This window comes from Lissotriton vulgaris, chromosome 4_1, assembly GCF_964263255.1.
Source record: "Lissotriton vulgaris chromosome 4_1, aLisVul1.2, whole genome shotgun sequence".
NCBI lineage: Eukaryota > Metazoa > Chordata > Amphibia > Caudata > Salamandridae > Lissotriton > Lissotriton vulgaris.
The window spans coordinates 1,378,732,397-1,378,747,523 of record NC_141691.1 but is presented as its reverse complement, the minus strand read 5'-3'; positions in this window follow the sequence as shown (position 1 = coordinate 1,378,747,523).

The window sequence follows — 15,127 nt, the reverse complement described above, 5'->3', positions numbered from 1 at the left end:
TAGCAAAAAACTTTGAGAGTCTTTTGGGTTTGAGGTGGTTCAAGATTATGTCCTCCAGGAACAGGTCAACACTCGGCCCTTCCATTTTCTCCGGCACACCCACCACTCGAATATTATTCCTGTGGGCTCTTCCTTCCTGGTCCTCCAGTCTGTCAGCTGTCTGCTTCTTCTGGCGGGTCAGCTGATGGACCCTCTCCTCCAACATTTTGGTGGACTGTTGAAGCGCAGCAATAGAAGTGGATTTCTGAGTGGTCTTCTCTGAGGTCTTATTCAGATCCGCCCGCAGCAGAGTCATTTCAATGGAGACCTTATCAATTTTAGTTTCAAGTGTCGTACCCAAAGTTTGTATGGCCTGCATGATGGGGGCGGCCTCCTCCGTCCCCCCCGCTGAGGCCGGATACTTGTAAATTTTGTTAGTTTGCGTGGTGGTGGGCTTCTTAGGCATCATTGATGTATCAGGCAGGACCCCCAGAAATATTGAAGGACCACTCCACACACAGCTCCCACGGTCCACCTACTGGCTCACCGCCGGGATACCCGCCTGCTCCTCCAGAGCTGTCTAATCCAATACGGGTGTGCGTCCGCACTGCGAATACCTCAAACAGCGACAAGATACTCTGCCCCACTAGTCCTCCTGCGCTCGGTCATAAGTTGGCGACCCGCCATCCCTGGTGCAGCTTCACGGAAATCAGGGCACAAGTTCCCGCTTCCCTGGGCACCCAGGTCCGAGCTCCAGCTGTCCAAGTCCTTTGCGCCAAACAGGCTGCATGCCAGTCGATGGCCCCGTCCTCCCCGGGGCTCGTCCTCTCAGGAAAGACGGCCTCGCAAGGGGGCCTCCCAATGCCCCCCACAACTCACTCCAAGGATGTGGAGCACCAGGGTCCGCCGCGCCGTTCCGCCATCTACGGAAGGGACTGTGGTAAACAGGACTCTCTCCCCAGCCCCTCTGGTGCACCTCTCCGGCTATTCAGCAGATGAATCTGCTACTCCTGTCCACTTCGGGCCGTGTGATTCCTCCTCCACGAGGGTCAGCGCTCCACAGGGTCCATCGCGATATGAAACCCCGAGGGTCCAGCGCAAGCGGCCGGCCACAGCACAAAGGCGCAAAACCTCACCGCCTCAATGTTCAAGCCCTGCCACGCAGCTTCATCCCCAGCGCGGGATCTCCATGCCTCCTCACACTGTCTAGGCACTGATTTCGCTCTGGGTCACTCCCCGGGCCCGCCCAGCCTCGCCAGGCCCCGAGGCTCCCACACTCCCGGGGTTCCGGTGCCGACCTCCCTCAACCGCACCCGGCCCCCGCTGGAACTCAGGGCCGGTGCTCCACTCCTTCTGACTGCCGCGAGTAGGCCGCAGGGGGCCTCCTCTCCGTCGGGCTACGTTGCGGCGCTTCCTGTGATCGGAGTGAGACCGGAGTAACTCACCCCGGCTCCGGAGCACCTCCGGTCACGGAATCTGCATTTTATGTAATCCGTGCGGCCGGATTACTACAGGATATTTGGGGCCTACGGCTCATCCTCGGCAGCCCCTCAGAACTATGCGACCATCTTGGTTGCCACCAGGCCACGCCCCTGATGCCAATTTTTGTTTACCCTGTTATAATCCTAGCACTATTCCAAGTGATTTGGCTGAGCCCTCAATGCTCGGGGTGCAGTTTAGTGCAGTGATCGTCTTGGTCCATTCTTTTAAAATGGGCGAGCTTTGGGTGGGGGATATTAGGAGGAATTCAGTTTTTTGCATATTTAGTTTAAGCTGATTGCTTGATAACCATAGCATTGTCGCCTATAATGCCTTGTTCATTGTTTTGATCGCCTCCAAAGACAAAATCTTAATGTAAATCTGTGTGTCATCAGCGTACGTACGAGAAGAGCAGTTGGTGAATGTGGAGTATATCTGTTAGTGGTTCCACAAATAGGTTGAATAGTGAAAGGGTTGCGCCTTGTGGAACTCTGATCTGAATGGTGGAAGATGCTGACAGTTTTTGATTCACCAGAAATCTTTGTGTTCTGTTCCTCAAGAAAGACTTAAACCATTCTAGAACGTTCCCTGAAAAACACATCCTGTTTTACCGACGTTCTCGCAACATACTATGGTTAACTGCATCGAAAGCTGAGGCTAAATCAAGAAGGATTAAAAGACAGGTTTTGTCCTGGTCCTGGGCGAGTAAGGTGTTGTCTACTATGCGGAGTATTCCCGTTTCAGTACTATGATTTGATCTAAACCCTGATTGGCAATCGTCTAGTAGTTTAAATTTAGAGATGCATTGACTTAGTTGTTGATGCACACACTTTTCCATCACTTTTGCTAATAGTGGAATGTTGGATACCCGATGGAAACTGTTAGGGTCTGCAGAATTCTCTGTTGTTTTTTAATGATAGGTATGACTTGACCCATCTTCAGGCAGTCTGGAAAGGATTCTTGAGACAGGGAAGCATTGACTATCACTGTACAACTGGGAACGATACTCTGGTCGATAGACGTCACAAATTTAGTGGGAAGTGGATCGTTGTAGTGGTTGTTTGGTTTTATGGCCGATAAAGTTTTGGAGATCTCGTTGTAGTCATATAACTTGAAGGTTGACCATTGAACTTCGTTTTTGAGTACAGACTGAAGAAGTAGTGTTGTGGTTGTGATGCCTCCCGGGTGGACGGGTAACAGCTGCTGTCCTTAGCTCACTTTCCATGGAATTAGCTTTTGCTGTAAAGAATGATGAGAATTCTTCACAGCTAATTTGTGATTTTGTTGTTTCTAGAGTGGTTTTAGCCAATATATTTGATTGATGTTTTACCAATTGGAAGAGATTCCGAGGTCTGTTTTTAGCGTTCTTCAATCCTGTCCTAAAGAAACATTTTTTTGATTTGAGAAGATTTTTGTTGTAGGCGTTTCTGGTCTTTCTTAGCAGTTTTAGCTGGGGCATGACGGTAGTTGTCTCTATTTCCTTTTGGCTAGTCTTAGCTTATGACTTTCTTCATTTAGTGATCCACTGAACCATGGATTTTTAACTTTGGAGCTATTGAGTCTACTATCTCTGACATCTTATCATTGTAGTGATCCGTAATTTGGCTAACGTTTTTCTTATGGCGCAGAGCGGGAAGTTTCTTCCTACACTGTGATGCTAGCTTCTCATTGTCCACGTCCCTTGTGTCCTGTACCCATTGTTTGGGTTTGATTGGTTGTGTGGGGTTTTTCTTTATTACTCCTGGAATTTGGAAGGTAATTATGTGATGATCTGACCAGTCGCAAGGCACAATTGAGGTTAAGTTCACCGCCTTTTCTTTGGAGATGATCCAGTCTAGCGTAGAGCCTTTATTGTGAGTTGGAAGAGTGTAAATTTGGGCTAGGTGTTGGTACGCTATTAAGTCTTTAATGGTGTTGACTTGGATGTTGATAAGATCATTCTATTGAAGGTTGAAGTCCCTTAGGAATATGTCATTGGAGTGAGGGGAGGTGTTTGCTGTGATGATTACCATTAGGTGGTGAATAAAAGCTTCATTCTTTCCTGGTGGGTTTTAGAATGCATGGAACTTGCATTTTTGATTCTCTGTGTTTTTTATTGAAAGTGGGAGGTATTCACAAGAGACAAGAAGGCCGGAAAGTCTTGGAGTAACCAAGTGATCAGAGCAATAAATGGATGCAATACCCCCACCCCTTTCTTTTTAGCCGGTCTAGTTTCATAATGTTGTAGTTTGGGCGCACCAATAGATCCAGACATGGCAAGGGTAATTCTGAGAGCCAAGTTTCTGTTAGGATAACTACGTTGAGCTCCTGTCTCAAGATAAGTATCAGCAATGTTAGATGCATGTTTTACTGCTGAACGGCAATTGATTACAAAACCTGTGAGCGTTTTCTGTGTATTCAGGTTTGTATTTTGATTCATGGTGGTTAGCGTTACTCTCTTCAGGTTATTCATGTTTATCTTTCTGTTCCTGGGTCTGATTTCCCTGAAGGCGTTGATTGGGACTGATCTGATAACATTTTCATCTCTCTTGCTGGGTAGATTGGTTAAGATAATAGAAGGGCTTGTGTTTCTTCTTCGAATAGATGATTGGGTGTTTGCGTGGCCGATGTTGCCTCTTTGATAGAGACATTGGTGTAGTCTTTACATTGTTATGTAGTGAAAGTACTGCCTCTTGAATAGTCATAATTTATGGAGAGTGAGTTTTCTGTGGGGAGTGTGATATTCTTCAGTTCAAGTATAGCATTGGTAATGGTTTGAAGTAAGTTACTGGATTGCAGATTTAGAGAATCTGGAACCCCTGTTGGTGCAGGGGATAGGTGGAATGTGCTGAGGAGCCTTGAGATTTGATTGCTTTTTCAACAACAAACTCCAAATAGGAATGTATCAAATATTCTTCTGGAGAAGAAACAAAGACGGACCACTGCCTGCTCTTAAAAAATATTTACGCACCCATTTACAAACCCCTGGGGACCCCTATCCGTTTGCAAATGGTTTACCACTCTTTTGAAAAGGGTAGTAAACTGCGAGTGTTTTGCGGCCGCAAATGCATTAGCAAAACAACAGTACATTGCATGGTGACACGCTATTAGGAAGGGACGCCCCTTCCTAATAGCGAGAGTCGCAAATGCTATTTTGCGAGTCAGTGACCTGCAAAATAGCATTTGCACATGATTGGAACCTTTTTTGCGGTAGCAAGCGGGCCGGTCTCCCGTTTGCGGCGGCGAAAAAGGGTTGTACATCTGGCCCTAAATGCATAGTAATACCTTTTTTGGTCTGGACTATTCTTTGTTCTCTTGATATGATAACAATATTATTGTGTCTTTTTACAGTGTTTGACACAAGGATAATCCCCCCTGTAACTAGGTACCATTTCAGTGGAGATGTAGGTATGCTCAGCTCTAAACACTTATTTTGGGTGATTGAGAAGTCACTTTGTATGTGTGCGTCTTGATATATTTACTCACAGTGTGAGGATGTGTGTGGACAACAGCATGGCATAGTTTTTACACCACATACAATTTATGAATAAAGGAGCATGGGGTTATCCTCCTAGCGAACACTATCAATCCCATTTCAAAGGCCATAAAAAAGCTGATGAAAAGGGATATTGTAATCCAGACGGCGGGGCCTGCCTCCGCACCACCGCCACTAAGGGACGCTGCTCCGACTACAGGGGACTGTGAACACAGTTGGGCTTCAATTTACTAGCGTAGGTGATGATAGGGTCTTAAGATACTGTTTTTGGGCTACCAGCCACCATTTTAGCCTTAGGCGACACCGTGGCTGGTAGCTTGTTGAGTTAGGCAGGGTTTTTTTATTGGCCCACCCGCTCGATCATCCCTCTGTGTAGTGAGAATGGATGGATGTTTTTGTAGGCAGGTGGTATTATGGGGCAGGTCACAAAATGAGGGTTCATATGCAAATAAGTCTCTGATGAACAGGTACCGAGCGGTTGGAAGGGGAAGTTTTTCATGATTATAAGCTGTGTTATTGTTGTGGGGGTGGGTCAGGCAGTTGAAAGGGAGAGGGGAGTAAGTAGATGCTTCCAATATGCAAGAAGTTAAAAGTTTACAGGAGAAGATGTACAGTAGAGTTACAGTGACAGGTTGAGTTGTGGGCGATTGGCGGGGACTATTAGGGATGTAGGACAAGACAAGGTAGTAGGCACTGAATGATGTATAGTGAGGTTCATAGTTATGTTAGGCAGTGGCCCAGGTATATTTATTTATAAGTTGCAATGTGCACCTGCTACATTAAAGCAGACATGCACAACTATAAAGTTTTAATGGTCTGTGCTGTGCCTTATAAGCCAAAAATATAGTTTCTCATTTGGGAAGACACTGGGGGAGAGGGGGCATATGTGCAGGTCTTCAGAACCACATGGCTGTTATGCCCTTTTAAAAAACAAAACATATTTTCTTAAATTTTTCAAGTACCACTTTAGCGAGAGCCCGACATGATCGACCTGATTGCAAAATACCAAAGAATTAGCAGCAATCGAAATATCAATGGGTACACTTTGTATACAAAACAAAAAAAAACTATGAACTGTACGCTGACATTCCCACCCCAGCTGCATCGGCAAGCACGTTTCAGTACACATATATGTCCAAGAAAAGGAAACGATGCAACATACATTTTGGCCCACAAGCTTCCCATGAGGCAGTTCCTATGAGGATTGTGAAGGAAGAGGAGGGAGATCAATGCTACGGTATGTAGTATACAGAGACCATAACTTTCTATGTTTCTGGGGTCAGTTCGTTGCTTGAAACACTGCCATCTCCGCACCCATAGATATATCTAGCTCTTTCAGCCACTTCCCTATTGTCGGCGGTGAAGTTCCCTTCCACAACTGGGCTATATCCCTCCCTCCGATGTCCTCTGTACTATGGAGCAGGAACAATCGGGGATCATGCGGCAGGTCCCAGGACACCTCTTTAAGGCATGACCGTATCCTGCGCCAAAAAGGCTGTAATGCTAAGCAGCTCCACACCATGTGGAGGAATGTCCCTTCCTTCCTGTTGCAGTGCAGGCACATGTGGGATGGCACGACACCCATCTTCCAAAGTCGAATACAGGTGTTGTACACACGGTGCACATACTTGAACTGAATAAGACGATATCTGAATGCTACTGCAGCACCCCGAGGGCTAGCTATTGCTTCCGCCCAGTCGTCATCCCTCAGGTCAGGGATGTCATCTTGCCACGCCTTCCTTGTTCCATGTAGAACGTGGTGGAATGCGTTGTCAGCATCTGGTATATCTGTCGTATTTTGTGTGCTCCGAGATCGCCCATAAGAAGGCGGCCCTCGAGTGGATGCAATTCAGGGAGGTCCGCAAGATTTGCAAGTGTGGGGGCTAGAGCATGACTTAAGGTACCTGTAAAACTGGGGGGCATATTATCAAGGATGGCGTTAAAATTATTGCCGCTTTAGCGGCAGGAAACTGCCGTTAAAACTGCGATAATGGGCTTGATAATATGCCCAGGAGAATTCCCATAGAAGCCAAGGTTAACACCAGAACATGGGCTTCTATGGGTATTCACAAGGGATAATATTATCAAGCACATTATCGCCGCTTTAGCGGCAGATTCCTGCCGCTAAAGTGGCGATAATTTTAATGCCATTTCTTGATAATATGCCCCTGGGTTTTGTGGAGATGAAACTCCTCCTGCAGTCGCTGGAAGGATTTAAGGACTGTGCCTCGTATAACTTCCCCTAATGTGGAAATACCAATGTGGTCCCACTAATTACCGTGCCACAGGGGCGTCGATTGCGTCAGCCGCATATTCCATCCCATTCGTCGAACGGTGTACCGCCATAACCTAATCGTTGTTCGGCTGGCGTGGGTTAAGGAGTCAAGCTTCTGCGCGCTACACAGTAGTCGCAGGAGCGGAGTCCTCTCCCTGGCTGTATGCTCTAACGCAAACACCGGGTCAGTAGGGGAATTGTACCACCAATCATTGATAATTAAAAGCTGGGCCACCACGTAATAGGAATAGACGTCAGCAGCTGCAATGCCTCCATAATAGGCGGATTGTGCACATGTCTGCAATGCCATCCGAATCGCCACCCCCCTCCCCATAAAACCTTTTTATGGATGGCGTTAATTTGTGCAAACCACGCTTTCAGAATGTGGTATGGAAAATTTTGAAGATGGTAGAGCACCCGAGGGAGAGAGACTATTTTAAAAATGGCAGACTGTCCATAAAGCGAAAGAGGTAGGGAGACCCAAATAGAGGTCTCCTCACAAAGGTTGACATGGAGCGGCTTTATGTTGCGGGCCCATGAAATCTGCGGGCAGGGAGACACATACAGCCCCAAGTAATGGAAGCCCTCTGTGGCATGTTTTGGTTGAGATACCCACGTAGTCCTACTTTGATGATCGCATACTGGGAATAGCACAGATTTAGCTGTTTGGTGTGGAGCCCAGTATTCTGACCAAAGACCCGAAGAATTAGCAAAATACGTGGGCCCGAGATCCAAGGGTCGGTCATAAAAAACAAGACATCGTCAACGTATAATGCAATACAGTCCGGCTGTGACCTTTGCCAATCAAAGCCTTTGAGCACCGGGTCCCTACGGACCCACGCCAACAGGGGTTCTACCGCCAGAGCGAAGACTAGAGGGGACCGGGGCAGCCCTGCTGTGTGCCTCTACCAATGGAGAAGAAGGGAGAGCAATGACCAGCGATGCGGACAGAGGCCATAGGTTCGGTGTAAAGTAGGCGTACGTACGCTAGGAAACGTGGCCCAAAATTGATCGCCCCTAGGAGTTGGAATAAGTACTTCCAGCTGAGCGAGTTGAAGGCCTTATCTATTTCTGCCAAGAGTAAGGCTGCGGGGCAGCCCAGCTCTAGAGCAAGGGCCATAGCATTGTGAACACGTCGGATGTTATGCCGGGGGGCCAGTGCGGCATACAGACAGATTGGTCTAAATGTACTAAGTTCTGAATGTAGGATCCCAAGCGGTCCACAATAACTTTCCACAGCAATTTGGATTCGAAGTTGATAAGGGAGATAGGTTGATATGAGGACGGGACCTCTGGTGGGCAGCCGGGTTTAAAAAGAGGACGATTTTAGCTTGATGACTGTCCCGAGGTAGTATTTGCTGCTCAAGAGCCTCGTGAATCAGGCCCAATAGGTGTGGGCCCCGCATAGTCATGTGAGAACGAAGAAACTCCATAGGGAACCCGTTAGGCCCTGGGGCTCGACCTGAGCGCATCACATTCAATGCAGCCGTTAATTCGTCTAATGTAATAGGGACATCCAATTGGTCTCTCATCTGATCAGATGGCTTCTTGGGAGGAATATCCCGCAGGAACTCAGTGATTACGTCGCCTGAGATCTGTTCCTTCCAGGTGTATAGCGCAGCGAAATTATGTGCGAATTGCTCCACCACTTCCCCAGAAGAGGTATGCAGGGCACCGTCCCTACCCCTAATGGCTGGAATTGTGGTTGGGGCCTGCCTAGCCTGACACAGTCTATGCAGCATTTTGCTGGATTTATCCCCCCAATTTGATATTGAGACGCCAACCAGATTTCTTTTGCTTTCTCTGTAAGGTGATGATTTAGCTGCGGTTGCGCTAGTGACAGGTTTCTCCGAAGAATCGGAGTGGGCTCTCTCGTGTATTGCGCCTCTAGGGAGAGGCACTGGGTCTCTAGTTCTGCTCTCTGACCGGCGCGCTTGCGTTTATCGTTAGTCCTATAGCTGATGTCCACCGCTCTAATGGTCGGTTTCAGGGCCTCCCACAGGGTCACTTTTGAGAGAGTGGAGTTGGCATTAAGGGTAAGATACTCTTGGATCGCTGTGTGGGGACACTCATGGTAATCTGGTTCACGTAGGGGCCACAGAGACATCCGCCATCTAAGAAGGGGCCTTTGAACCTTTAAGAGAAGCATCACCGTAACTGGAGAGTGATCTGACAGCCCTCTTGGAAGATGTGAGGCCTTAGCACACCGGTGGACATAGCTCCGGGGTGTGAACAGATAATCCAAGCGAGATACGGAGCCATGCACCGCTGAAAGAAATGTATAGCCTTACTCGGCCGGATGGTTTTACTGCCAAATATCAGCCCATCCCACGGGCCGCCCCACCTAGCCCCTGACACTCCCACTCTCCTCACTCTGGGTTCAAAACCCGATCCAGGCACAGGACGTGGCCCCGCCAACTCGTGTAAGCGGCAGGCCAGAGGGTGCTGTTCTTCTGCTGCAGAACCCTCCACGCGATGGTCGTGTCCGGCTGGAATACCTTGGCGAAATCCCTCTCGGACTCTGCAACGGCACACCGACTGGAGTCACCATCCCATGCCACACGGATGAGCTGCTACAAGATCATTTCAGGTAGGATAACAGACGAATTTTGGCGGTGGACGCACAGAGCTTATTCAAGCTGCGTCCGCCATGCTGCCTGACCAAGCCACGCCCCCTATTATGCCCTTTTGAGCTCAAAAACAATTTTTAAAACATATGACGCCAGCAGGAGTGATATCAATTATCATCTGACATTTTAGTGTTTGTTGCTGGCTGTAGCTTTATATTCTATAGGTCAGCATCAAACTTTGCATGGGAATGGGTGTTTTCTAGAGGGAAATCTTTTCAAAAGAGAATTAGGGATCATGATACGTCTTTCTCACGAAATTGGGAAGTTACTGCTCTGCCATGCGACTGATCTCCATTTGTCTAATGCTTAAATAGATCAAGCCATTCCTCATACATTTTTTATAGTCCACATATCCCTGAAAATAGGATAACAAGGTTTCTTTGAGTACATACTTAGCGAAATAATACAGTCACAAACGCATATAAAATACTCGTTCAAGTTTCGATAATATTAAGCACCTGAAAAGTGTGTGTCCTTTTCTTGACTTGGTTGTTTTGTTCGAGTTTAATTCTTAACTTTATGAATTTCCAATTAAGTTCATGGCAATTCTTGGTACAATTATATCGGATTCGTTTTTTCTATTAGTAACAGAATTCTAAAAATACTTCTAGCAGGATTTTCTTTGGTTGTCAACATTCTGATGTTGTTTTCAGTTTAATTATAATCCAACATCACCATTTTTTAATTCTTGATTCAACTTAGCTTCTCTGTTTTAAAAAAACAAGTATTTGGTTTACTTCTAACGAAGTGTTTTGCTTGACCATTTTTAATTAAAAAAGTCTTTAATTGCCTTCTTTAAGTATATGGTATTAGATTGATTAGAGAATGTCCCCGACCTGATTTATATCTGTGTTTTTTTTGCATTGTCCTCAGATCCATGCTTCTGAAGAAAACCCCAATCAGACAGGATAATTAGACGAACTGGACCCAGCCAACTCCCCAGGCAAAGTTGAACTGGTAGGAGCTCACTCCCACTCCAACGCTTGCTATTGAAAACTGCATCTCAAACCGATGGGTGTGGTTAGGGCGCAGCTTTATAGCTGGTTAGCCCAAAATGGCTGTCGATGACTGTAACCCGGGAGATTTCACACCTAATTCTTTCTATTGAATAAATGTCCTCATGGGGGCTCATCCTTGCGTAACATGGGTTTCAATGGGGGTGCATGGGTGGGTGATTCTAAATTCCAAATGTCATCTGATGGCCGTGATTCCTTCTTGTTTTGGCTAGAGTGCACCACCTCTTTCTGACTTGTGTTGTTCTGGTTGGTGCCATCTCATGCAAGACGGGCATGATGGTCGTGACAGAGGTAATGACAATAGCTGCTGACACAATTCCTGAAGGACAGGCTGTGCCCCATTACAGTTAGTTCTCTTACTCCAGGATTGGTAACTGATCAATGGTTTGCAACTGAAATTCCAGTCACAAATCATTGATCTATGACTTTCCAACTCAGGGAAGAAAATATCTTCCTTAAAAAACTTCTTTGTTTACCTACTTCAGCCCCAACCGACTTGATCCACAGGGAAGTTGGGGTTGCTTATTTGGGTGATCTTATTTTGTTAAGGCCCCTGATGCTTTGGCGAGCTATTTGGCGTAAGGAAGAGACAGTTTTTAATCAACTTGTCATCAATGACTGTCTAGACCTGGATAATTGCACCAAGATACCTTGGCTTAAGTATGTTGTAGACAGTTCTCAGGTTATTTATGGGCTCAACATATTGACAGTCCCATGTTCAGCCGGAAATATCCCTAAACATGATATGAAAAATATTTTTATGTTGTTTAGAGCCCAAAAACGTCTAGCAGCTAATGGTTGCCTTACCACAGTCCAACTTTATAATAAATATATTGAAAGTGAAGGCTTCCAGCAGTACTTGAGCCTGCTAACTAGACCAGCCCATAGATTTGTCTTAACTAGACTTATATTTGGAATGGCCCATGTCCTGGTGGCCTTCCCCCATCCTAAGAAGCATCCTGTTGGCCCTTGCCCATGTGATGGGCACTCAAAACAAAGCACCCTGCACTTTATGCTAATCTGTACGCTATTTTTGAATGTTAGGGTTGCTTACTTAAAACCACTGTTTGTAAAGTATGGTATTTTTAATGTGGATGATGCCATGAAGCTGATTTATAATATGAATTCTGCGGACAAATGCTTTTATATTGCTGCTTTTATATGTAAATCTATTCAGTTTAGAATAAGCATGATATTTTAAACATTCGTCTTTTTAATCTGTACTTGTTATATTGTAATACATTTTGCTTGTGTGCTTTTATGGTCATTGTTTTTATGTACCGAATAAAGCTTCATGAAATGAAATGAATGACTTTCCAAGTCATAAATAGGAAGTGGGCTCCCCTTTCATGCCCCCTTTTATTTGCGATTTGGAAACGGTTGAAACGTCCACTTACGAGCTGGAAAGACTTGTCTGAGTTGTAAAAGGGCATTTGTACATTGCATAAAGACATTGCAAATTTGTAACCTTGATTTTGCAAAATGCATATTTGATACATTTTGCAACAACAAAATAGGTTTTTGAACTGTATTGGACACTATAAGAGCTACAGTTCTATGCACTCTGCCCATATTGTCAAACCTCTTGTTCCAACCCTACCGCAGAGGTGATTGTGCAGTTCTTGAAACAGTTAAAGTAACATACAGCTTCCACTTACGAATAAACCTGGATTTCCGGAGACAATGTCCTAGAATTCTGCTCCTGCTTCTCCATGTGTTCCTCTTTGCCTTTTACTTTCTCATCTGTAACCTTCTGGTCTATGCTTCTGGTAGTCATTAGCTGGTCTTTCTGAAACCCATAAAAGATGTGCTCTACCTGCGTCAACACAGCCTGATGAGCGTTATTCGAGCTTTCACCCTCCTCCAGGGTTCTTGCTGCTGCACACCTCATTGCTGTGGGGGGCAAGTTGGGTGCAAGTAGCACTGCAACACTGTATGCAAAGGAGCAAGAAGCATAGCTGGAAATGTGGACCTCTTATCAACAATTGATCTGTGGACAAACATGGTCGAATTGCAGTAGCTATTTTGCCCAGCACCTTTTTCATGAGGTTTGCAGAGCCTAATTCTCTGGCTCAGTATGTTGGAAAACACAAACATTCCTTGCAGACAGTCCATAAGCAGCTTTGGTCTCATGCATGGTTCTCTGGATATCACTACAAGCAATGCCTCTCCCCTGTCACTTGGATGCCTTTGGGGGTAGCTATATTATCATGCAAGATCTCCTTCACGGTTGAGGGGCATTGACAAACCTCTTGTGTACAGTCAGCATCTTAGCCTCTGAGTCTGCTGTGCTGGAGGGGGACGCCAAACTCACTTTTGAATTTGTGGATAGCCACAACCTGGAGCACAGTGATCTACATCCTGGATAGGCACCCTCGGCTCCTGCACCCCAGCCCAATCTTGACATTCATCTGTCCCTCCTGGTATATCACGGGTCCCTGAGTGGAAGCTGTGCCAGATCTTTAACAAGGAGCAGCAGATCAGGAGCTCAGCTTGCTCTGCCCCACTCCCTTCTGTTTGATAATATCATTTAGGCAAATGCTTTTTTTGATTTGTTAAACTTCTTTGGGCCAGTGATATCCCGCCATCAATGTTAGTATCACTTCAAACTTCGCCCTTGATCAGTATTTGGGACTAATCGCTCAAAGTCGCTCATGTACTGTCTTCTTTCCAAATACAAACTTTCCTTCCATCTTACTGATATTTGGCATTTCAACACCCTCCTGCCCAATACACTTATTATTCAGGGGTGCCCCACTCATGTACATATATAAAATTATTTATCTTCTCTCTTTCAGTATTCAATTAGTAATTCTGAAGCATAAAACAAATCGCTTTTGTCGACCATGCTGCGGTCACTTTAGTAGTCTGTATTATCTAGAGCAGCGGTTCTTAACCTTTTGACTTCTGTGGACCTCCACTGAATCATTACTAGAAACCGGGGATCCCCACTGAGTCATTGTTGAAAGCTGGGGACCCTCAGCCTAATCGATTTCTATGAATTGGACCTCCAAATAATACTCAAAAATATAAATACAATTATACATCAAATAAATTCTCGAATATTTAAATATTTTGTGTAATTCACACTGAAATATAGAAAAAGTTTTAAAATGTCTATGTCACTTGCATATTAGCATATACTTTATTAATTATAACTGGTTAATTTTAATATTATGTGAGACAGTTTCAGTAGGCCTCCTAGACACCTAGGGGTCCTTGGGCCACAGGTTAAGAACCACTGACCTAGAGTAGGTAGATGCAGCTTTGCAAAGTACCAGCTTTTAAATTCCTTATTCATCATCTATGTGCAGGGCCACAACCAGGTATACTGTAAGATTATTACTGGGAGTACACATATTATGCCAGTGTGGAATAGGATTACTGCAGTTTTGTAGCACAAGGTGATGCAAGAAAAAGGAAGGGGAGAAAAACAAATCCTTTGAGGTCCAAGGTGCTACATGTAAAGGAGTTATAGGAATGGGTCAGAGGTTGGATGAAATATTTGACAAATTGAAGCTAGGCATGTCCTGTTCCTGAAACCTATCAATCAAAAGGCAAAATCTCAAAAGAAACCCCAACTATCCAGGACTCAGGCCTATAAATACAATCAATATTCTAGGAGAGTCTTGGCTTTAGTGGAGAAGGAAGTAAGAAAGCATGTCAAGGTAGTTCATAATTCCCCAGGCACACCACCCAGGAATATGATTTGGAGGATCTGACATTAAGGGCCTGATTTCAAGTTCGGCGGACTGGTTAGTCCATCACAAATGTGATGAATATCCTGTACGCCGTATTGCAAATGCATAATATTCTATGGCACTTGGCAATACAGTGGATAGGATAGTCATCACATTTGTGATGGTGTATCCTGTCCGCTGACCCCTAAATCAGGCCCTAAGTTAAGAGAGGTAGATGCAGTTGTTGACACCTGAGACTAAAGCTGAAGCATTTCAGGTTACCTCAAAACTCCAGAACAAAAAGGCATCAGGGAGTGACAACATTTTGACTGAGATTTTCAAAACTTTTAATGAGTTATTTGCACCCTTGTTACTGCTGTGCTTTTACTGGGGTGTTCACTTACATTCAACTATTGTACTGAGATCAATGGTCCTCAGATGGACCTTGCTCTGTGCTGAGAGGGGTTGGATATGTGGGTATCAAGTAGTCATCCAATGAGGACCCGGAATTGGATAACCAAACTACAAATCTGATAATAAACTGATGTAGATAATTCTCAAAACAATGTCATAGATAAAGAAAATAATCACTG